Source organism: Mus musculus, chromosome 8 (assembly GCF_000001635.26).
Source record: "Mus musculus strain C57BL/6J chromosome 8, GRCm38.p6 C57BL/6J".
NCBI lineage: Eukaryota > Metazoa > Chordata > Mammalia > Rodentia > Muridae > Mus > Mus musculus.
Window position 1 is genome coordinate 45,195,780 of NC_000074.6, and position 25,211 is coordinate 45,220,990.

The window sequence follows — 25,211 nt, forward strand, 5'->3', positions numbered from 1 at the left end:
GAGCAGTGCTATAGATTTCTTTTCCACTTACCTCTCTAGTTTAAGAATTCATTTTTGCTCAATAAACATTACGAGTCTTTTTTTTTTATTCATGCAGCTATGCAAAGACATACTGACAGAATAGTAGATCCAGGAGTGAAAGAAACCCTGAAAGCCATCAATGTTCATCTGCGGCAAAATTCCTGAAAGCGAAAGACTCCCTGGAGCGCATCTAACCAAGGATGGGAAGCATTTATCGAGAAATGACATTTCCCCTGCCATCAGCTGCCTTTGTGGATGGCTCCATCTGAGTTTCCTGGCAACAATTTTAAATATGAAAGTGTCAAGCTCCGTGCTTATGGAAGATGACCTGCACCGGGGCCGAGCCTCTGCTGAGCCTGTGATGAGCTGTTTGAGAGAGGGATCAATGGCTTGCAGGTTACCAGGCAGAGTAATGAAAAGAACTGGGACGAATGCAAGCAAAAGTCAGCTGGAGAAATAAGGCTATTGAGTGAGAATGGCTACCAGGAGGGCAAAGCTGCAGGAAGCGGGGACATGGGGCAGTAGGCAGTTACTGGTAGACACTGAGTGGGAATGACCAGGCTTCTCTGAACAGTAAAGCCTTATTAACTTTGAACCTTAGATGAAATGACTTTCTGTGGTCTTGCTGGCTCCCAAAATCACTCTTGCCCCTGACATGCATTAAAGATCAAAATTCACATGGCCTGAAAAGGCTTAGGCTTATAACATGCAACACATTTCAAATATAAAACTGAACACACCCATGAAATGTTGCAGTGTGATTAGTAATTATATATATATGTATATATGTATACACATGTGTGTGTGTGTGTGTGTGTGTGTGTGTGTGTGTGTGTGTGTGTGTGTGTGACATGATGAAGACAGGCATAGGAAGGAATTTTAAGTCTCAATAGGAAGGTCAGAAAGGATTCCTGAGGCATGGGCAAGGGAGCCACGAGTGAAGAGTGGGTCTCCAGGAGATGTGATAAAGCCTTCCCAGAGTGAGGCAAGAAGATGACAGAAGAGATATTCTGAACACCAGGTGTTTGGCCTGAGATGTGACAAGAGGCTGCAATGGCAGTGAGGGCCAGACAATGATAGCCTAAGAAGCCCAAGGGAAGGATCTGTCTCTGTACCCTGATAGAACTGGAGCACTTACAATGTTTAAGAGAGAGGGGGGGGAGGGGGAGGGAGGGGAAGGGGGAGAGAGAGAGAGAGAGAGAGAGAGAGAGAGAGAGAGAGAGAGAGAGAAAAGGAAACATGATTATTTCTATTATATTATGATATTATATTATATTATATGGAGAATTTTTAATGAAAAGTCTATGTTGGAGTGAGCAGATATTTTGACCAACCTAAAGATGATATGTATGAAGTGTGTTTGGAAAACACAGAAGCCTACAGAAATGTCACCTTCTAAGACTGTGTACTACCTGCCTGTTTTAGCTATGAGAGTAGGTTGAAAATGCAGGGAACTGTTCAATGAGAGAGAGAGAGAGAAAAAAAAGATGTTTTAGGTAATGCGCTGTCATCTAGGCAACAGGAGTGACCACTTGGCAGGCACCCCTGGACAAGTTACCTTTGTCCAGTTCGGTTTGCTGAGACAGAAGCAGGACTAAACTCCCATCTGAGAGAAAAGCTAATCACTCATGTTATAAACAGATGGTCTTATTAGAAAACATGAAACACTTCAGTAGCTGATGGAGTGTGCCTCTTACAGTCTGCATATATATAACATCTGTCATTGCCACTGTGTAAACCTCACAGTTCGTTTGCGTGACAAGAGGTTTCCTTACTTAGTAGCAGCCAAGTTATCTTGCTGGATTGGGGTACATTTTACTCATCACTGAAGGTTTTTTTTGTTTTGTGTTTTGCGTTTCATTTTTGTTTTCCTGTACATTAGTGATTTTACAGAATTCAATCATTAGGGAAATGTAAGGACCAATGTGAACTCTGGTAGAAAATGTCACCAAGTTCAGTGTTATACTAGTTCAGTAATTCTGGAGTTAGCCAGTTAATAACTAATAATGGAATAATCAGCAACTTTCCCCTGTCCTTCTCTTCTTCTATAGCAATCTACATTCATTGACTTATACCTAGATATATTTAGCTTCATCCTAATCAGCATATGAAGGGAGCTAATTCTAGCTCTGAGAGTTATATAAACCTTGGTTGTTTTCTGAATTATTGTTATTATTATTATTAATTATTAATTTACTTTACATCCTGACCACAGCTAGCTTCTCCTCTCTCTTTTCTCCTCTCAGTCCTTCCCTCTCACCCCATCTCTCCTCATTCCATCCCCCTTTCCTTCTTCCTTAGAGAAGGGGGCCTCCCACCGATATCAACCCACCTTGGCATATCCTGTTGCAGTTGCAGTAGAACTAGGCCCATCTTTGCATCTTCTCCTATTGAGCCTACACAGTGCAGATTAGTGAGGGAAAGAGAACTCAAAGGCAGGCAAAAGAGTCAGAGACAGCCACTTCTCTAGTTTTTAGGGGTCCTATCTTAAGAACAAGCTGTACATCTGTTACAAAAGTGTAGGGGGCCTAGGTCCATCCCATGCATGCTTTATGATTGGTGGTTCAGTCTCTGTGAGCCCCTGTGGTTAGTTGATTCTGTAGGTTTTCAGCTTCTTCAATCTGTCCTCCCATCTTCTACAAAATTCCCCAAGCATTGCCTAATGTTTGGCTGTGGGTTTGCTTGCATTGTTTCTGTCAGATGCTGGGTAAAGCTTCTCAGATGGTCGTTAACCTCCTTTCTGTAAGTATAGCAGAATATCATGAATAGTGTTGGGAATGGGCTGTCTCTCATGGCATGAGTCTCAAGGTGAGCCAGTCATTGGTTGGCCATTCAATCAATTTCTGCTCCTTCTTTATTCCTGCACATCTTGTAGGCAGGACAAATTGTGGGTCAAAGGTTTTGTGAGTGGGTTGGTGTCCTCCTTCCTCCACTGGAAGTCTTTCCTTATTACAGGATGTGATAATTTCACGTTCAATATCCCCTATTGCTAGGAGTCTTAGCTAGGGTCAGCCTCATAGGTTCATGGGAGGAGCCACTGTCCTAAGTTTTTAGATCATCCCAGAGATGCCTGCCTCTCCAATCCCAGTTCTCTCTTCCTGGTAGGAGGATAGCTGGGCTTTGTGGTGCTGTAAATGCCCTGACTCTTGTGGTTGTATTCTTACACTGGCCTTTAGCCATCTGGTTGTCCCCAGTGCTAGCAAGGATGAAGGCAGAGTAGTGGGCTGGAAATTGAAGTGAAGGTGCAGTTACCATTCTGGGTTGCTTTAGGGGGTCCCCACTATGGGAAGTGGTTTTACCTGGTAGTTCTTGGTGCCAGCAGACCTCTGGGGATGCAGGCAAAGTTGTCATTCAGAAATGGAGCGCAGGGGAAAGAACACAATTCACTGCTGCTGGGTGTGACTAAGAGGATCTGGTGGGCCAGGTGCCTGGAACAGAGTCCTATCTGGTTGTCCCAGATGTTGATATGCCTGATTGTCCCTAGTGCCAGCAGGCATCCAAAACGACAGGCAGAGCTGGATCAGTTGTTTTCTTTATGATATAAAATAGTTAAGGACATAGGCACATGAACATAAAAGTCAAAGACATAACTTATTTACCTTACTGATATAATTATTAATTGTATAAGGAGGACAATGCTATATTTTGCAAATTATTTTGTTTCCTTCTTGGGCACCCTGAAAGTTTTCTAATGCTGTTTGCAGTTATCTGGAGACTATATATACAGTCTCTAATCAATGAAAACAGATATTGTGTATGGTCATCCCAAAGTTGCTTATAAACAACCTTATAGAAAGTTTCACATTCTCCTTTGCCCTGCACACAGCACACCTAGAGACTATGCACAGAAATCAGACTCCATAATGTTAAGGAACCTGGATTCCCAAGTCATCACTTGGAAGGAACATGCACAGGAGTGCTACCATTTAGGTCTAGCCACAGTGGATGTCGTATGAAGTAGAAAAGGAACGTCTGATGTACTGAGGTTTGAGAATTGTCAGAGTGGCCATTTTTCCTAAATAATGTAAGCTACTATAAAGTTTTAGTTATAAAACTAGGCTCAAACCTCATTTGAAAGAAAACTATACAGAATAGGTTAATATGAGGGCACTTTCTTGATTAAGAAATATCACTAAATATACTAAATTTCCTAGTATAAAATATTAAGAGGAATAAGGCATCAAGGTGTTTTTATCTGGGTATGGATAAGCATTGTTTTCATTTGCTGTGATAAACACCATGACCACAAACAACTTGAGGGGAAGGGTTGGGTTTATCTCATCTTACAGTTTACTCTCCATCACAGAGGGACATCAGTTTACAAACTCAAGGCAGGAGGCTGTAGGCAAGAATTAGAGTCAAGAACGTTAAAGGGATGCTGCTTACAAGCTTGCTCTCCATAGCTTATTAATAGCTTTCTGTAACTCAGGACTACCTACCCAAGGACGGTACCATCTACACTGGTTTGGGCCTTCCCAAATCAATCATTAATCATTTACCCCAAGCCAGTCTGATAGAGGTAGTTTATCTGTTGAAGCTCCCTCTTCCCAAATGATTCTAGCTTTTGTCAAGTTGATAAAAAACTACCCAGAACAGGTATGTTTGTCAGATAGCTCAAGTAAAGGTGTATCTCGGTGACAGTGGTGGCTACACAAGGTTTTGCGTTTACTCCATATTAGTTTTTAAACATGAGAAAGCAAAACCTGATATGGGGAGTGGAGTGTCTCTATTTTTGCTAAGTGGTACCTGAACTATCCCAAGCCTGTAAATTTAGATAACTAAGACCATAGAAGTGTGTCAAAGATGGCCATAGAAAGAAAGCTTACTTTGAAACCTTTTGTATTTGAGATAGATACTTAGAATTTCCTCTTTAATATAGTCTTCAATTTTATTAATGATATTTCATATTACAGTAGTATTAAAATGTAGTTGCTGCATATTATTTCTTATAGATCTGTAAAAATGAATTAGGGAGTTTGAAACACATTTTATTCCCCCTTTAATGGCAGTTTTTGCATTTATATCTGCAAAACACTATGAAATAGAATTTAAAAGGGTTGGATTATGCTAGTGTTTGCTACTCAGTGTCTACCAAAAGATAAACTAGTTAAGATAGTGATGGTTTGTGTCAAATACCCACTTTTAGGACTAGGAGGAAAGATAATGTTGAAAACAGAACTGTAACTTTCTTGGATGAAGGTGCTCTGAGAGGCGCCTCCTATGAATAATTTGATGCGTGAGGTGCTACCCATGGGGCATGTCAGGACCTTATTCAAGAGAAAAGATTTGAGCTAGGGAAAGAGCCTGAGAAACACAGCTCAGTACAATGGCTGCAACCAGCCATGGCAGATGAGGGACTCATTGTACAAAAGGTAAGCCAGGTGCATCCAGTGGGGATAGTTCCAAGGTCAAATGGTATAGACCTATTAGGTGGAGCAGGCATACTGAGAAAAATAGATTCATCATTTGTTACTCAGAAAGAGATGGCATCCACTTAATTTTTGACAATGTACTCCAAGGCAGAAATACAGAGAACAGGACACTGGAGAGGAGGGGTTGGAACCAGTGGCGTTGAAAAAGGTTTGAAGGAGCAGTTCCTGGAAGGAAATTTAGGTAAAACTTGAGATGGAGAAACAGAAATTTAGATGAGGCTCAAGTTTAGAAGGAGTATCTACATTTCAGGCAGAGGAAACTGAAGCATAGTACTACTGGTGTGGACTGGCTCTCATTATACTCTGATTGCTGATAATACATCTAAGAGTATTAACAGCTGCCACCTATTGCATGTTCACTGTGTACAGAAGCGCATGCCCTTCCATTTCAGATTAATCCCCACTGTAATCCAATGAGGTTGTTTCATCAATGTCTGCATTCCAAGACATAGAGAAATGTTGACGGATTTGAAAACTTGAGCAAAGTCACATAACACAGACCGAGACATAGTTTCAATGCAGATTCGACTTCCCTGCCTGTGCTCTTGGATGCCACTCAGAATTTCTGCTTCTGCATTCTCTGGCACGCTGCCTGCTTAGGATCTGAGGGGGAACCAGATGGCCCAAATCAGCTGCTGGAAGGATGAGACTTAACATTGCAGGACTTTGAGTCATTGTTTCTTTTGTCTGTACCCTTAAATAGTGATTTTTTTTCATTCACTAAATGAATACTTATTATTTTTATTTTATTGGCTTTGATTTATTTTTATTTTCAGTGTGGGGAATGAAGACTAGGGCTTCATGAATCCTAGGCAAGTGATCTACCATTGAGATAACTCAATACTTTAGGACTGGCATTTAAAGAAAAAAAATAAGATGAAAGAAATAATAAAAAATTGAAAACAAATAAATGAAAACCAAAAACACCAATTACAAACCTTCTTGGTAAGCTCAAGACAGATTCGTGGTCAGTGAAAATGAAATTGCCTCCCCAACGATGGCAAGACATGATGTATATCTGCCCATAAAATTCATGCATAGAACCTTCAGGCTCCATTTGCCTCCGTCCAACTGTATACTTTTGAAGAGTTAGCCAGTTGTGTCCCCTCTTCCAATTTAGTGCATTTATGTGCAAATTGAATTAGGTATCTGTTGGCTAGCCAAATGTGTTAATTCCGTTTGTCTCTTCAGATATGTGTTCCTGTGTGTGCCTGACACACAGTAAGTACTCAATAGTTAGCTGCCGCTTTAATTTGTGTTGTTGTTATTGTGTGCAATGTAATCAATGCAGTTGCTACACAGGCTTTAGATTGAGGGCCCCGTACTAAAGTACTTCTGTATTTCTAGTGGCCATTAGCCAGGACATCATGAGGGACTTTAGGAAAGATTAGCTAATGAGTGCTTCAATCCATTAATGAGACAGCTCAGCTGTGCTTTCTCCCCACCACCCTTAACGGCAGATCTTCTTACTCTCCAAGGCGCTATTAAAGCCATTAAAATAACTAATAAGGTCATTACCATTGTCAGAAAAGCCCCAGCCTGAACAGACGTTTTTCCTAGTAAATGTTTCATTAGTAAGTATTTGCTCGAGTAGAACTCCTAACATGCTTAATCAAATCAACAGAGTCCAATAACAGCAGATCAGAGATACAGGTCTAGGGCTTTTGGGTCAGAATGATAAGAACATAGGTTAGCCCACCCACCCACCCACCCAGTGAAATAGCATATGGTTCCTTTGGCATTGCTCTAACGAGAACCTGAGAATGAGTTACGGGGGAGGAAAGATGTGCATTGGTCCTTTTTCTCAGGTTTCATTCTGTAGTCCTTGATCCCATTAATCCCGAGCCTGTGGTGAAAGTGGATATGATGACGGCATGTCCATCCAGGGTCTGGGATGCTCTACACCATAGCTGACGGGAAGCAGAGATGGAGGACAGAACTGCCATTGAACAGTACTCTCAGAGGCAAGTCACCAGCAACCTGCTTCTTTCAACGAGGTCCTATATTCTGAAGAACCACCCAAAACAGCACCACCAGCTAGGGCCATACATTCAGTGCCTGAGCCTGGATGTGGTGTTTTAGAGTCAAGCCATAGCATGCCTTCACGTAAAGGCAAAATTGAAAATTCAGTGGGCTTTTCTACGTAAATCTTAAAAATGCAATAGCTTTACATGTTAATTAGTCCTATGTTAAATATATGTTATATCCTGTGCAGAATATAGATAGACATGGATGATTAGTAACATAGATATGATTGAGTAATCATGGCAATAGTATCCTTGACTTTCACTTGAGTTTACAGATGGAAGAAGGATATTTCTGTGTTCACTTAAATCTGTTCCTTTTACTTTATCTATTTATGTGATTCTATATGATCTGGGCCATATAATTGCCCAACTCTATTCTGTAAGAGTCTATATGATTGACATATAGGCATATAAATCAAGAGGTGTCTGAAAAATCAGTAATTTTTAACCTATCTCATCCCCTTCAAGACAAGATATAGATACGAATACATGAGTCATCTTATTGTCAATATTGACAATATTATATTCTAGATCTCAAAAAAAAGTACCTAAAAGTTTCTAGTCATGGTAGTAAGCCTGCTGTCCATCACTATAGATTCCAGAAATATCCAACTCACTGACTACCCCACAACAGGATCCTCCTTAAATGGAAGCAACTCTATACCAAGTGCTCTTGAGCTCCTACCACAGCCAGAACAATCATCCGATAGGAACCAGATTGTCCATTCAAGATAAGAATTTCTCCAGAGGCACCTTGAAAACCTGGGACTGAGATACTAGCCATGTTTGTTCAAGATGTAGTTCTTAACTCCTGCTCTGTTCTTCCTGTTGAAAATGAAAGCACATTCCAGTATCCTGAAGATGAATAAAGACCTTGGTTTCCATCTTCCCAACATGACCATCTTGTTATTTCCTGCCTTTTGATTTTTACTTCTCATATCTCTCTTTTCGGTGAATGGCTGGGCCTAATTTCTTGAGAGTCCCATGTCAGGTTTCAGGTTACAATAGCATCATTGGCATTAATATTTAGGACTCCCACATCCACCAGCTATAGCAGCTAGCCCATGAACATTGTATATTACTCCAAGAGTTGACTAATAGGATTGCATGAAGTTAAAAGCCATTGCACAGCAAATGACACTATTAGTAGAGTAAAACACTCAAGAATCTGAAAGCTCAACTTCTATGTCTTCTTTCTCCTTTGCGTTGCTGTATTTTGTGCCATGTTCCCTTGAAAAACTGCACCCCATGCAAGAAGTCTGCTTATATTAAACTAACGAACAGGTTCGTCTTCTCCTGTTCTTACACAAGTGTGGGTGATCAGTCAGGGTTTAACTAACACATATATTTGATCAAATATATCACCTCCTATATGAAGTATTTTTCTTTTTTTGCTACTTCAGAATATCTGACAGAAATGAGTTAAGGGAGAAAAGGCCTATTTTGGCTTACAGTTTCAGAGCATTTTGAAGTCATGGTGGGAAAGGCCTGACAGTTTTCATTGGCTACACAGATAAGCATGTGGCCAAGAGACCGCAAATGGCCACAGGCTAGGAAGAAAAAGCAGGCCCAGTCCAGACGAGACTATCCTCTTGAAAGGCATGCCATTGGTGATCTAATTCCACCATGAGTCCTTCCTCCTAAAAGTTCCACACACTTCAAACTACGCCACAAGCTGGGGAACAGCAATCAGAACATTAATCTAAAGGACATCACAAATTCTAATCATAATGCCTGCCTTGGATCATTTTCATATAAGTCATGGGAATTCCTGTGGGTGTTTCCAGTAGTATTATTTATTTTATCAAATATATTGAATTTTCAAATTATACATTGTTTAATCCAATCTGCAGACTCCCATTTTGTTCTAATGACAGCGTCTCTTGCATTAAAGATGATTTTCTGTTTCATGAGGTTCCATGAACTTGAATTTATCAATTGTTGATAAATGGCCTGAGCCATTGGTATTCTGTTCAGAAAGTTGTCTCCTGAACCCATGTGGTCAAGGCTATTTCCTAATTTCTCTTCTATTAGATTTAGTGTGTCCAGATTTATGTTGAAGCCTTTGGTCCTGTTGTACTTGAGTTTTGTGCAGGGTGGTAGATATGGGTGTATTTGCATTCTTCTACATGCAGATATCCAGTTAGAACAGTGCCATTTGTTGAAGATGATTCATTTCTTTTTTTCTTTTTCTTTCCATTGTGTGGTTTTGCTTTCTTTGTCCAAAATAAACTGTCCATAGCTGTGTGGGTTTATTTTAAGGTCTTCAATTTTATTCCATTGATCCACCTGTCTGTTTCGATACCAATATGATGCAATTTTTATTACTATTGCTTTGTAGTACAGCTTGAGGTCAGAGATGGTGATATCTCCATGTGCTCTTTTTTATTGTATAGGATTGTTTTAACCATCCTGGGTTCTTTATTTTTCCATATGAAGTTGAGAATTGCTCTGTCAAGGTCTGTAAACTTTGATGGAATTTTGATGGGAATTGCATTGAATCTGTAAATTGCTTTTAGCAAAATGGCCATTTTCACTATGTTAATACTACTGATCCATGAGCATGGGAGAACTTGGATCTTAGGGACTTTTTTTTTAAGATATTTTCTTTATTTACATTTCAAATGCTATCCTAAAAGTTTCCTGTACCCTCCCCCAACCCTGCTCCCCTACCCACCCACTCCCACTTCTTGGCCCTGGCATTCCCCTGTACTAGGGCATATAAAGTTTGCAAGACCAAAAGGCCTCTCTTCCCAATGATGACTGACTAGGCCATCTTCTGCTATATATGCAGCTAGAGACATGAGCTCTGGGGGTACTGGTTAGTTCATATTGTTGTTCCACCTATAGGGTTGCAGACCCCTTCAGCTCCTTGGGTACTTTCTCTAGATCCTCCATTGGGGAACCTGTGTTCCATCCTATAGATGACTGTGAGCATCCACTTCTGTATTTGCCAGGCACTGGCATAGCCTCACAGGAGACAGCTATATCAGGTTCCTTTCAGCAAAATCTTGCTGGCATATGCAATAGTGTCTGGGTTTGGTAGCTGATTATGGGATGGATCCCCAGGTAGGGTAGTCTCTGGATAGTCCATCCTTTTGTCTTAGCTCCAAACTTTGTCTCTGTAACTCTTTCCATGGGTATTTTGTTCCCTATTCTAAGGAGGAACAAAGTAGCCACCCATTAGTCTTCCCTCTTCTTGAATTTCTTGTGTTTTGCAAATTGTATCTTGGGTGTTCTATGTTTCTGGGCTAATATCCACTTATCTGTGAGTGCATATCAAGTGAGTTCTTTTGTGATTGGGTTACCTCACTCAGGATGATATCCTCCAGATACATCCATTTGCCCAAGAATTTCATAAATTCATTGTTTTTAATAGCTGAGTAGTATTCCATTGTATAACTGTACCACATTTTCTGTATCCATTCCTCTGTTGAGGAACATCTGGGTTCTTTCCAGCTTCTGGCTATTATAAATAAGGCTGCTATGAACATAGTGGAGCATGTATCCTTATTACCAGTTGGAACATCTTCTGGGTACATGCCCAAGAGAGGTATTGCTGGATCCTCTGGTAGTACTATGTCCAATTTTCTAAGGAACTGCCAGACTGACTTCCTGAGTGGTTGTACAAGCTTGCAATCCCACCAGCAATGGAGGAGTGTTCCTCTTTCTCCACATCCTTGCCAGCATCTGCTGTCACCTGAACTTTTGATCTTAGCCATTCTGACTGGTGTGAGGTGGAATCTCAGGGTTGTTTTGATTTGCATTTCCCTGATGATTAAGGATGTTGAACATCTTTTCAGGTGCTTCTCTGCCATTCGGTATTCCTCAGTTGAGGATTCTTTGTTTAGCTCTGTACCCCATTTTTAATGGGGTTATTTGAATTTTTGGAGTTCAGCTTCTTGAGCTCTTTGTATATATTGGATATTAGTCCCCTATCAGATTTAGGATTGGTAAAAATACTTTCCCAATCTATTGGTGGTCTTTTTGTCTTATTGATGGTGTCTTTTGTCTTACAGAAGCTTTGCAGTTTCATGAGGTCCCATTTGTCGATTCTCGATCTTACAGCACAAGCCATTGCTGTTCTGTTTAGGAATTTTTCCCCTGTGCCCATATCTTCCAGGCTTTTCCCTAGTTTCTCCTCTATAAGTTTCAGGGTCTCTGGTTTTAGGTGGAGTTCTTTGATGATCTTGGGGACACTTACGGAAGAGTTGAGGGAAGGATTAATGGCTCTGAAGGGGATAGGAACTCCACAGAAAGACCAACAGTGTCGAAGACCTGGACCCTTAGGGGCTCTCAGAGACTGAACTACCAACGAAAGAGCAGCATACACGGGCTGGAACTAGGCTTCCCCACACAGATGTAACAGGTGTGCAGCTCAGTTTCATGTGGTTCCCAAACAACTGGAGTTGGGGCTATCCATAAAGCTGTTGCCTGTCTGTGGTATCCATTCTCCTCACTTGGCTGTCTTGTCTGGCCTCAGTGGGAGAAGATGCACCTAGCCCTCTAGAGACTTGATGTGCTACAGTCAGGGGATATCCAGAGAGGGCTTCCGCTCTCTCAGAGTAGAAGGAGAGGAGTTTTAGGGGGAGAAATGGTGGGATTGTGACACTCAGAGGGGGAGCAGTAATCAGTATGTAAAGGAAATAATAGATAGATAGATAGATAGATAGATAGATAGACAGATAGATAGATAAATAGTTTAATCTTCTCATTTTGTCAAGCACATAATACCCTCATTTCAAAATACATGCCTGTTTCATGGGGAATTTTATGCACAAGTTTCTAATTAATTTGTATTTAGTTCACCAAATGTTCACAAGTAGAATTTTTGACACAGGTCTCTGAGAATTAACATGTTTTCAAATTCTGTAAATGATGAATAATTTTCATTTATCTTGGTAGGTTGACATATAACTCCGACTCATTAATACATATGAACAGTATAAGGTAAAACATAATTTGTTAGCAAGCATTTTAGTTCCCTTTCCCAGAAAGCCAATGAATCAAAATAGCTAATAATCCAAGTTGAGGAAATTGATTATACTTAATTCATTTCAGTAATTAAAATACCTTCAGTCCCATAACAATTTAATGAGACTTCCAAAGGACAGAAATCAAAACTCACTTGCATGATGAGAATATAAAGTTATAACTAGGTGATATTAGAGGAAGACACAGCTAGCACTTGCCCAGTGTGTGCAAGAACCTAGGCTCAATCCCCAGCAACACAATGGAAAACACCGATGGAGTCTACTGATCATCTCTTTAAAGACCAAGTCTTAACAAGACTTTGCCGAAATCCTATCCAAACAAATCCAAATGCCAACTCAGACAGCAGACCAGAGCCAGGACACTAGGGTAGGATTTTGTCACAGGATAAATAGTACCACACACTTCATTATAAAGATAAAGCCAGGAATATTGCTTCCAGTTGGAATACTTTCCAGTTATGAAAATGGAAACGATCCTCTCAGGCACTGTGTTCCTAGGAAGGGAACCTTAGTTGGAACCAGAGCGCATATTACTGGCAGGGACGTGTCCTCCCTCAACCACCAATGGGGGGAAAGGGGGTAATTCTAGTGGTCACTCAACACAATGTCTTTGAAAACTAAGACTAATAAGAACTAGCACTTTCCCTCCCTGGTCCCTCCCTCCCTCCCCACTTGTGATTGGTTTCTTCCCTCTCCCAATTGGGACTGAGTCATCCTCACTTGGGCACTTCAGTTTGTTGAGCATTTTTGAGTTCTGTGGACTATATCTTGGGTATTCTATACGTTTTTGTTTGGGTTTGGTTTGGATTTTTTGTGGCTAATATCCACTCATTAGTGAGCACATACCATGCATGTCCTTTTGGGTTTGAGTTACCTCACTCAGGATCATATTTTCTAGTTCCATCCATTTGCCTGCAAAACTCAGAATATCCTCGTTCTTAATAGCTATGTAGTATTCCATTGTGTAAATGAACCACATTTTCTGTATCCATTCTTCTGTCATGGGACATCTAGGTTGTTTCCAGCTTCTGGCTATCACAAATAAGGCCACTATGAACGTAGTGGAAGATGTGCCCCTGTGGCATGGTGGGGCATCTTTTGGGTATATTCCCAAGAGTGGCATAACAGATGGGATTGTCATCCCACAGTCACATCTCTGACCCATAATTGTCCTGTCTGAAAGAATTATGGGAGTGGAAATGGAGAGGAGCCTGAGGAAAAGAAGGTCCAGTGACAGGCCCAAAGTGGGATCCAGCTCAAGGGGAAGGTCCCAAGGCCTGACACTATTACTGAGGCTATGGAATGCTCACAAAAAGGGATCTATCATGACTTCCTTCTGAAAGACCCAACAAGCAGCTGAGAGAGTCAGATGCAGATATTTGCACCCAACCAATGGACAGAAGCAGCTAACCCCTGTTGTTGAATTAGGGAAAGGCTGAAAGAAGCTGAGGAGAAGGGCAATTCTGTAGGAGAACCAGCAGTTCCAATCTGGAACCCCTGAGATCTCTCAAACACTGGACCACTGTGACTACTAGCCACATACTGTTTTGCATAGCCCATTGCCCCACAGACCACCAAACAGACAGCATACACCAGCTGATATGAGGCCCCCAGCACACATACAGTAGAGGACTTCCAAGTCTGTGTTCATTCAGAAATGCTGCGCATAACCCTCAAGAGGCTGGAGGCCCCAGGGAGTTTAGAGCATAGGTGGAGTGGGGGGTGGAGGAGGTATGGGATGTGGAGCAGTCGGAGGGTGGATGGGGGGCCAGGGAATGGAATATAGAGTATAAAAATAAATTAAAATAAAATAAAATAATTAAAATAAAATAAAAAAGAAGCCAGAAAGGGGGTAAAAAAGACAAGACTATAATACATTTTTAAAAAATTTAATAAAAGAAGAAATAGCAAAACCCATGGAAATGACCATCCTACCACACTGAATTTTCCATATCATAGAAACCGATGCAGTGCTGTGGTTTGGATGTGGTGTAATCACTTAATTGTGTTATTCGAGAACTGAGTGTGATTGAAGGTTTAGGCCTCATTGTAGCAGTGCTGGGAGATGAGGCTCAGAAGGAAGAAGTGAGCACCTACTTAGGAAACATAAGAAATGCAAATTCTAGGCCTGAAGGAAGAAAACTAAAATGAACTATAATTTAAAATCGGAATTTTCACCAAGTTCCAAAGTGGCAGTGGGTGACACCGTGAACTGTTGAAGCATGAGTTAAGAAAGGAGGTAGGTAAGCTAACAATACTTGCAAAGCATGCTTGCGTGTTCGCTCTATCTATATCTATATCTATATCTATATCTATATCTATATCTATATCTATATCTATATCTATATCTATATCTATATCTATATCTATATCTATATACCTCCATACCTCTATACCTCTATACCTCTATATCTCTATATCTCAAGATCTCTCTATATCTCTCTATATCTCTATATATCTATATTACATGGAATCTATGCTCATACACTTATACGCGTGTACATGTAAAGTCTGTGTATACACATACACTGTGTGGGCGCATGTGTGTGTGTCTGTGTCTGTGTGTGTGTGTGTGTGTGTGTGTGTGTGTGAGAGAGAGAGAGAGAGAGAGAGAGAGAGAGAGAGTGTGTGTAGCATCAAAATCACATGTTTTCCTATTTGACACCATTTGGAAACTTCCTGTTTCTACTTCTATGACAGAGGAAGCTTTACCCTTTAACATCGGCCCAATAAAAAAATGTCTTTATTTAAACCTAAAAAGCACATGAAGTGTTAAGTATTGATTCAATTAAAACCCACCTATTAACCCGTCATTGTGAAACAAAAGTTAAGCTAAATGTACATCTGAATCAAGCGTTTTCTTCATAAACCATCTTCAATCTCTTTAATTTGTTTAGAGATATTTGTGGGATCTGATTAAGCATAAATGAACCGTAAGTTAGCAAGTGGTCTCTGGATGCTCTGAACTTCCCTGAAAAGTCTTACAGCCATTGCTCTGCCTTCCACTTCTTGATCATAGCCTGCAAACCTTTGTAAGCTACAGCCAGTACTTTCTGTGTGATCTTTGGGAGCTACGTGCTGTGCTAATTAAGCACTTATTTTTATCAATGCCATGAAAACTGTATGATTATCTATGTAATTAAGACTAGTTTTCAAAGGAGTTATTCCTTCAGGAAAGTGATTGTTCACTGAAATCCTTGTGGTGGTGCCTCCTTTGTCCCACTGTGCTCTCTGATGCTCAAATTTTTGTCTCTTAAGTAAAAGGGGCTCATGTTTTTACCTCCCAATTACCTTCTATTAATTTGTACTCACTGTCAGGAAGAATGGATTGCTTTCAGTTATTGTTTGATGTTTGTCTTAGTCAGGGTTTCTATTCCTGCACAAACATCATGACCAACAAGCAAGTTGGAGAGGAAAGGGTTTATTCAGCTTACACTTCCACATTGCTGTTCTTCACCAAGGAAGTCAGGCCTGGAACTCAAGCAGGTCAGAAAGCAGGAGCTGATGCAGAGGCCATGGAGGGATGTTCTTTACTGGCTTGCTTCCTCTGACTTGCTCAGCCTGCTCTCTTATAGAACCAAGACTACCAGCCCAGAGATGGTCCCACCCACAAGGGGCCTTTCCCCCTTGATCACTAATTGAGAAAAAGCTTTACAGTTGGATCTCATGGAGGCATTTCCTCAACTGAAGCTCCTTTCTCTGTGATAACTCCAGCTGTGTCAAGTTGATACAAAACTAGCCAGTACAATTGATCCCTTGTGAACTTGACACACAAACACATCACTAGTAAGCCTCGACCTTACATTCTTATTCATCCCCAAGATGTAAATAACTTTAAATGTCCCACAGTCTTTACATATTCTTAAAATTTCAATCTCTTTAAAATATCCATCTCTTTTAAAATCCAAAGTCTTTTTACAATTAAAAGTCTCTTAACTGTGGGCTCCAGTAAAATAGTTTCTTCCTTCAAGAGGGAAAATATCAGGGCACAGTCATAATCAAAAGCAAAAATCAATCTTCAACCATCCAATGTCTGGGATCCAACTCACGATCTTCTGGGCTCCTCCAAGGGCTTGGGTCACTTCTCCAGCCATGCCCTTTGTAGCACACTCGTTGTCCTCTAGGCTCCAGATGCCTGTACTCCACTGCTGCTGCTGCTCTTGGTGGTCATCTCATGGTACTGGCATCTCCAAAACACTGCATGACCCCTTCAGTACTGGGCCGTCAATTGCAACTGAGGCTGCACTTTCACCAATGGCCTTCCATGGCCTCTCACAGTGCCAAGCCTCAGCTGCTCTGCGTGGCCCCTTCATGCCTTCAAAACCAGTACCACCTGGGTGACCCTTACACTTTACCAAGTCCCGCTGCAGCAGGAGTACAACCTTGGCTATGTCTGGAACACAGCCTCTTTGTGCTTTCAGAAAACACTTCCCAGAAGATGTCAGCTCAATGATGCTGGTCTCTTCTTAATCACCGCTAATTTCTTAGCTCCAGCTAACCACCATCAATAGTCCCAGTAATGCAAAGGGTTTGCTTTAGTAGTCCTGGTATCTTGTTAATCACAGCTGATTCTTCAGCCCCAGCTAACCAGAACCACAGAATAATCAAACTCCAAAAATAGCAATGGCCTTGAAAAGAGTCTTTAATTTTCCCTCTGAAATTTCACAAGCCAGGCCTCCATCTTCTGCACTATTCTCAACATTATCTTCCAAGCTCCTACACAACATCTGACAGAGCTCTTAACACCGAATGGATCTTCTAGCCCAAAGTTCCAAAGTCCTTCCACAGTCCTCCCCAAAACATGGTCAGGTTGTCACAGGAATACCCCACTTCTGGTACCAATTTGCTTCTTGGTCATGATGTTTGTGTAGGAATAGAAGCCCTAAATAAGACAATGTTGGTTAGGGAAGTTCAAAGACTCCCCCAAACAATGCAGACATTACCATTGACCTTGGCTGACTCTCCGAACCTGAAGGCTATATCCAGTTGCTGAAGTGTCTGAAAGTAATCCATTCTTCCTGACATAGAACTGTGGGGATTGAAAGGGAAATGACCTGGAAGACTCCTCCCTGAACACTAGTGCTCATAGAACCTGAAGGTGCGATGTGAATGCCAAGGGAGGAAATGAATTAAAATTTCTACCCAGCTATAAAGCCCACAAACCACTACAATGACCAGGATGACAAGATATCGCCAAGGGTTAAAATAGTGCCACTTACATCTTCGTGCTAATCAACAGCCACTTACTTGAACTTAAGTTGTGTTAAGTAAGAGGAGATCCGTGCTTAGTATGGTGAGCCTAACCAACTCCCTATGACTGTCGAAGCATGGATCCTGGAGGATAACCTACTATAGCCACTTTCCTAAATGAGCATAGTTCATAACTGTATTCTAAATACTTGTCCTTATACTCACAGATAAGCATGACCCTCACACCACCTAAGAGAAGCTGTTACAGAAGTCCACATCATCAAAATGCAGAGAACTGACCCTGGAGTGGCCAACCTTAGGCTCAGGGAACATCATGGAGGACTATAAGAGGTTTTAATTGGGTTGTTGTTGTTTATTGTAGTTGGTAGTGTTGATTTTTTTTTTCTGACACAATGTATCCTGGTTATAATTTTTCCTCCCTCTACTCCTTAGTTCCTTTCCACTTCCCCTCCCCTCTGGATCTACTCCCTTTCTGTCTCATTAGAAAAGAACAGGCTTCTAAGAGAGGACAACCAAACATGACAAAATGAAATAGAATAAGATGAAATAAAAACTATCCAATTGAAGTTGGACATGACAGTCCAACAGAAGAAAAAGAGTCCTAATAGCAGGCACAAGAACTCGAAACCTGTTTGTTCTCACAGTCAGTAGTCCCACAAAATACTAAGAGAATATCTGTACTATATATGCAGACGGCCACGTGCAGATCCTGGTACGGGTGCTTGCTGCTCCAGTCTCTATGAGCTCCTATGCACTGTGTTTAGTTAATTCAGGAGGCCTTGTTCTCCTGGTGTCCTCCATCCCCTTTGGCTCTTACAATCTTTCTACCTCCTCTTCCCCAGGATTCCCTGAGCTCTGCAGGGAGGGATTTGATGGAGATTTTCCATTTAGACACTCTCTCAGTATAGTGTCTGGCTGTGGCTCTCTGCATCTGTTCCCATCTGCTGCAGGAGAAACCCTCTATGATGATGACTGGGTAAGGCACTGGTCTAAGAGTATAGCAGAATGTAATTAGGAATCATTTCCCTGTCTTGCCTTGTTTACCCTAGGTCTCTGGACTGTCTAGTCTCTGGTTCTTGGTGAGCAAAATGGTGTTGGGTGTGGGTTCCTTTTCATGGTGTGGGCCTCGAGATGAATTAGACATTGGTTGGCTACTTCCACATATTCTGTGCTACCATTGCATAGGACAGGACAGATTGTAGGTCAAAAGTTTTCTCACTGGAAGAATATACTAGTTTCTCTCTCAGTAGCTGTAGAGTACCTTCCCCATAAAAGACACTAGAACTTAAGGGTAAAGTCTCCAAGGCAGTGCCAGCTTGGCTGCTCCATGTTCAATGAGTTCTGAGGCCACCTCAGCCAACAACTCAGTTGAATGCAACCAAGTGTTACCACTGAAACCCTTCCCTAGCTACAAAAGATGGCCAGTTGAGACTCTGTATCCCTCATTACTAGGAGGCCTCATTAGGATCAGCATCATAGATTCCAGGAAGTTTTGACTGCCCTACGTTTCCACACTACCCTTCCCTCCCTGCTATTCCGAGATGATTCTTCCTGAATTCTCTTCCTTTAAAACCATCTCCTCCCCCACTTGATTCCCCCACCCTGTGCCACTCCCCACCCACCCCAGTCCGCCCATAAAATCATTTGATGTCTCCCCTCTCAGGGAGATCTATGCATCTCCCCAGACTCATCTGTTTTACCTAACACCTTTCTGGGTTTACAAACTGAAGCTTGGTTGTCATTTACTTAACAGCTGATATCTACTTTTAAGTGAATACATACCTTATTTTTCTTTCTGGGTTTGACTACCTCACTCTGGATAATTTTTTTTTCTTTCCCAAATCCATTTATTTGTTGGCAAATTTCATGATGTCATTTTATTTTAACATCTGAACAATACTCCATTGTAAATATACCACATCTTTTTCTGTTCTTCTCCTGCCTCTTAACATCTAGGTTGTTTCCAGCTTCTGGCTATTACAAATAAAGCCACAATGGACATGGTTGAGCAAATATCCTTTCAGTAGATAGGACATCCTTTGAAAATATGCCCAAGAGTGTTATTGCTGGATCTTGAGGTAGATCAATTCCCAATTTTCCGAGGAACTACCATATTGTTTTTCATAGTGGATGTAGAAGTTGGACCTCCTACCAGCAATGAAGGAGTGTTCCCTTTTCGTCACATCCTCCTGGACAGCATGAGCTGTCTCGTGTGTTGTTGATCTTAAACATTCTGACAGGTGCAAGATGGAATCTCAAAGTAGTTTTGATTTGCATTTTTCTATGGCTAAGGATTTTGAACATTTAAATGTTTCTCAGACATTTGAGATTCTGCTATTGAAAATTCTTTGCTGAGATCTATTATCCATTTTTAAATTGAATTATTTTGTTTTTTGATATCTAGTTTCTTTAGTTCATTATACATTTTGGACATGAGCCCTCTCTCAGAAGTGCAATTGGTAAAAATCTTTTCCCACTCTGCTTTGTTCAGTTGGCAGTGTGTGTGTGTGTGTGTGTGTGTGTGTAATTTATTGGAATGACTTAGAGGCTGTCATCCAGTTAATCCAACAATGGTTATCAGTGCATGAAAAACCCAACAACTTAGTAGTTTCATAGTTCCTTGTGGCTGCTGTCTCAGCTGACATTCTGAATCTGCTGGAACCCTGGAGAAATAGACCTCAATACCAGTGAAAAAATGGATGTGCTAGCAAGGCAGGGGCAAGCAGGCAAAGAGCAACACCTTCCTTCTTCCATGTCTTTATGTAGGCTTCCAGCAGAAGCTGTGGTCTAGATTAAAGGTGTGTCTTCACACCTCAAGACCTGGACCAGACGTATGTCTTCCTACCTGAATGGTCCAGACTAGAAGTAGATTCACCCATTTCAAACCATGCAGTTGTCTCTCACATGTGTGCCCTCCATATCTGGATTGTAGTTCATTTCAGATAGAGTCAAGATGACAAGCAAGAAGAGCCATCACAGTGTTGTCTCCCTAAATTCTTTCTCAGTCCATTTGTCATTTATATATAGGAGGACTACTGATTTTTTTTTTTTGAGTTAATGTTGTATTCAGCCACTTCACTGAAAGCGTTCATGAGCTGTAGAGGTTCCCTGGTGGAATTTTTAGGATCATTTATCTATAGTATCATATCACCTGGGAATAACAATACTTTGACTTCTTCATTTCTAGTTTATATCTCCTTGATCTCCTTCAGTTGTCTTATTGCTCTAGCTTAAACTTTATATACTCTATAGAGAGAGAGGAGAGAGTGGACAACATAGTCTTACTCCCAATTTTAGTGAAATCGCTTTGAGTTCTCATTTAATTTGATGTTACCTGTAGGCTTGCTGTAAATTGCCTTTATTATGTTTACATATGTCCCTTGTATTGCTAATCTCTCTAGTCTATTTTTTTCAGATATTAAAATGATCAAAACAGAATTTTTTCCCCTAGGGTTCATTTGCTTGAAATATCTTTGTCCAATCCTGAAGTAATGTCTATCCCCAATGTCTGTGTATATTTCTGGTTGCAGCAAAAGTTGTATCCTGTTTTGAATCCATTCTATTGGTCTGTGTCCTTTTCCTGAGGAGTTGAGTCCCTTAATGCTGAGAGATATTAGTGACCAATGACTATTTATTCCAGTTATTTTGTTGTTGCTGCTGGTGGTAGTGGTTTGTGTGTGAGTTGTGTGTCTGTGTTTCCCTTCTTTTGTTTTACTGCTGTGAAATTATTTATTTCGTTTGTTTTCATGGGAGTAGTTAACTCATCTGTTTGGGGTTTTTCTTCTAGTACCTTCTATGAGCCTGGATTTGTAGATAGATATTGTTTAAATTTGACTTAATCGTGGAATATCTTATTTTCTTTATTTATGGAAATTGAATGTTTTGCTGGGTATAGTGGTCTTGGCTGCATAAGTGGTCTCTAAGAGTCTGCAGCACATCTGTCTAGGCCCTTCTGGCATTCAGAGTCTCTGTTGAGAAATCAGGAATAATTCTAATAGGTCTGTCTTTATATGGTTCATGGTCTTTCCTCCTTGAAGCTTTTAATATTCTTTCTTTTTTCTGTATGTTTAGTCTTTTAATTATCATGTGACAAAAGGTCTTTTTTTTCTGGTCCAATTTATTTGATGTTATGTTTTGTTTTTTTTATAGGCATCTCTTTCTTTAGGCTAGAAAAAAAATTCTATGATTTTGTTGAAAACATTTTCTGGACCCTTCAGCTGTTTTTTTTGTTTGTTTGTTTGTTTTGTTTTTCCCCTCCTTTCTTTATGTTTATCATTCTTAGATTTAGTCTTTTCAGTGTCCCAGATTTCCTTGATGTTTTGCAACAAGAGTTTTTTTATATTTATCTTTTTCTTTGACCAATGTGCCCATTTTTATATCATATTATATTCAGTGTCTGAGATTCTCTCTTCCATTTCTTGTATTCTGTTGGCGAAGGCTGCCTCTGTAGTTCGTGTTACAATTCTTAAATTTTTTATGTTCAGAATTCCCTCAGTTTAGGTTTTCTCTTGATTTTGCTTCCACTTTCATGTCTTGAACAGTTTCATTTATTTCCCTACACTGTTTGTGTTTTTCTGAACTTCTCTAAGGGATTTGTTCATTTCCTCTTAAGGGACCTCTGTCATATACATAAAGGCTGATTAAAAGTCTTTTTCTTGTGTTTCAGCTATGTTGGAATATTTAGGGCCTGCTGTGGTACGATAGCTGGGTTCTAGTGAAGACATATTGTACTGGCTGACGTTGGCTGAGTTTTTACTCTGGCATCTAGGTATCTGGGTCTGGGATGATGGTAGGTCTAGGTGCTGGTTTCTGGGTTTGTCTTTATTGCATGGGTGTTTTCTTCCTTGGTTTCTATTTCCTCTCTGGGCTTTCAGAGAGTGTGATGCTGTGTTCTCTGTGTTGCCGAGTTTCCTTTGGGCTCAGTCTGGTGTGTTAAACAACTAATGGTTTTGGAGACTGAGATACTGGGTTGAATTAGGGGAAGGAAGGTTGGAGGGGAAAGTAGTTGTGATCCTTTGGGGATGGGGTCAGAGGGGAAATGGAGAGGAGATCACAGCAGATTCCTGGGGGATGAGACTGAGGGATTGAATCACAAGAGCAGCAGGAGGGGTGTGGGTCTGCCTTCAGCCTAGTGTTGTCCAGGAGGAGCTGCCCTTGGAGTAGAAGGGGGTGCCTGCTAGATTGGAGTCTGGGACAAAGCAGCAAGAAGGTTAGGAGGGGAAGATATGTGGGGTTCACATGAGATGGGGGCAGGGAAGGTTGCCATGGTGTTCTGCTATAGAGTTGGGGATGAGACTGGGAGATGATGGGAAACAGAAAGAGCTTGTTGGTTTGCTTGCTTTTTGTTTTTGTTTTTGTTTTTTTCTGAGGCAAATTCTCACCACTTAGATCAGGCTGGCTTCTATTTGACAGGGATCCACTTGCTCCCACTTGTATTTATATATATTTGTATGCATGTGCTCACATGTATGCGTACATACACATATATGCATATGTTTATATATGGATAGTAGTAATAATAAAAGAAAAGGAGGCTATAAACTTGAGAGGAATGGGTTCAAGTGAGAATTACTGGAGGGGGTTGGAGAAAGAAAAGAAGGGGGTGATGTAATAAAATTATATTTCAATTTTTAAAACCTTTTTTAGAAACTTAAGAAAACAAAGAAAAAGAAAAAGAAGACCATGAGAGCCAGTGAGCCAGGACATCTGTGGCAAGACAGAGTCTTCTGTATATGACAGAGAAGATATGGTCACCTAAACAAGACTAACACAAAGATACTAGTTGACATGCCAAAGTTGGTGGGTGGGGAAAGTCTCACAGGGCCCCACCCAAAGATGAGAAACAATCACCAACTACTGAGTAAGGGAGAGTCAGTCTTCTCCAGTGATGAGCCCTCGGACAACCCTAACACACACACACACACACACACACACACACACACACACACACACACACTCATGCATGCACCACATTCGAGCACACCACTTAATGGGCTCAGCAGGTTGTACATGCATGTATGTCTTCATACATGTAACAGTAAAAATTAAAGAAGTCATGACTTTGAGAGGAGATGGGGAGGGGACACAGGAGGAGTTGAAGTAGCAATTAGAAATAATGTGAGCCCACATTATTTTGGTTTTTCGAGACAGGGTTTCTCTGTAGCCCTGGCTGTCCTGGAACTCACTTTGTAGACCAGGCTGACCTCGAACTCCAGAAATTCGCCTGCCTCTGCCTCCCAAGTGCTGGGATTAAAGGCGTGTGCCACCACGCCTGGCCCTCATGTGCTATTTTTAACTTGCTCTGTTTTTGTAGAGGCAGGAGTATCAGAAGGTATACTCAGTGACACATTGAGTTCAAAGCCTGCCCAAGCCATGGGTATACAATATAAACAATGTGCATGTATGCATGAATGTATGTATGTATGTATGTATGTATGTATGTATAGATAAACTCAAAATCATTGCCTTGTAGTTTATATACTGTTGCAGAAATGGTAGTTCAGTTAGTTCAGTGGTCGGTGAGGACATCCAACCTTTCCATTAGGCAAGAGGGTAAATTCTGGAGTGAGCCCAGGGTTCGTATATTAAATTCTTAGAAAACATGAATGAAATAAAATGAACACCTGACTTGCCCATTCTAAAAGCCTATTACAAAGAGGAAGTCATCTCAAAACAGGGAGCCCTGTACAACAGGGAACCCCTTTAGCATTCTCACCTCTCAAGCTTGCCTTCAAGAATATAATGGAAATTTCTTAACCATAATTTGTTTTCCTCTCCTTTCATCACTGTTCCAGGATCATGCAGGGATCTTCTTATCTGGCAGTCACTTCCATTCGGGAGTTGGTTTCTCCATGTCCCCAGATCTCTACGAGATCTAACACATCACTTACTTATGGTTTGGTTGGCACTTATCTTGTTGTTACAAGAGGAGTAATGACCTCAAGTTCCTTATATGCTGAACCAGAAAGTGGAAGTCCAGTTTATAATTCTAATAATGAATAGAATTTATCAATGGGAGCAATGAAATGTATTTACAAAGCAATATTTACTATGATGAATGTTTATGTAACTTATTGACTCATTGCTATTCTCTATTGATAATTAAAGCCATGTAGTCAATGAAAATACAACAAAAAGTACTTTGGCAGAAACAAATATTACATACAATTTTATCAATCGTCAAGAACCTCTGTGGACATTTTGTTAAATTTTAAGGCAGTATGTATGCAAACTTTGTTCTATTGTCCTTCCTTCCTTCCTTCCTTCCTTCCTTCCTTCCTTCCTTCCTTCCTTCCTTCCTTCTTTTCTGCCCCTCTCTTTCCCTATCTCTTCCTCCCCACAGGCTCACGTTTTGAACTCTTTAACTTCAGCTTGTGGCACTATTTATGGAAATTGTGATACATGTAACAGGCAGGTCCTAGCTGGAGGAAGTGGGTCTCTGGTGGATGTGGGCCCCTGAAGGAAGGCCAGTGAAAGTTAGCCTGTCCTTGGTTTCTTCCTCTCTTACCACTCTCTGTGTGGCATGA

General features: G+C 40.9%; 1 long non-coding RNA gene across 4 annotated transcripts in view; it reads left to right on the forward strand.

The window, feature by feature from the left end:
* The window catches only part of Gm30504, a 233,251-nt gene that overhangs the window by 85,294 nt on the left and 122,746 nt on the right, over nt 1–25,211 (forward strand). Inside the window, exon 5 of one of the 4 annotated variants that reach the window (XR_378924.2) lies at nt 98–732. The exons of the other annotated variants lie outside the window; for them this stretch is intronic. This is a non-coding gene — a long non-coding RNA (predicted gene, 30504). Of the gene's footprint in view, nt 1–97; nt 733–25,211 lie in introns of those variants that run through there. 4 annotated transcript variants of the gene reach the window in all.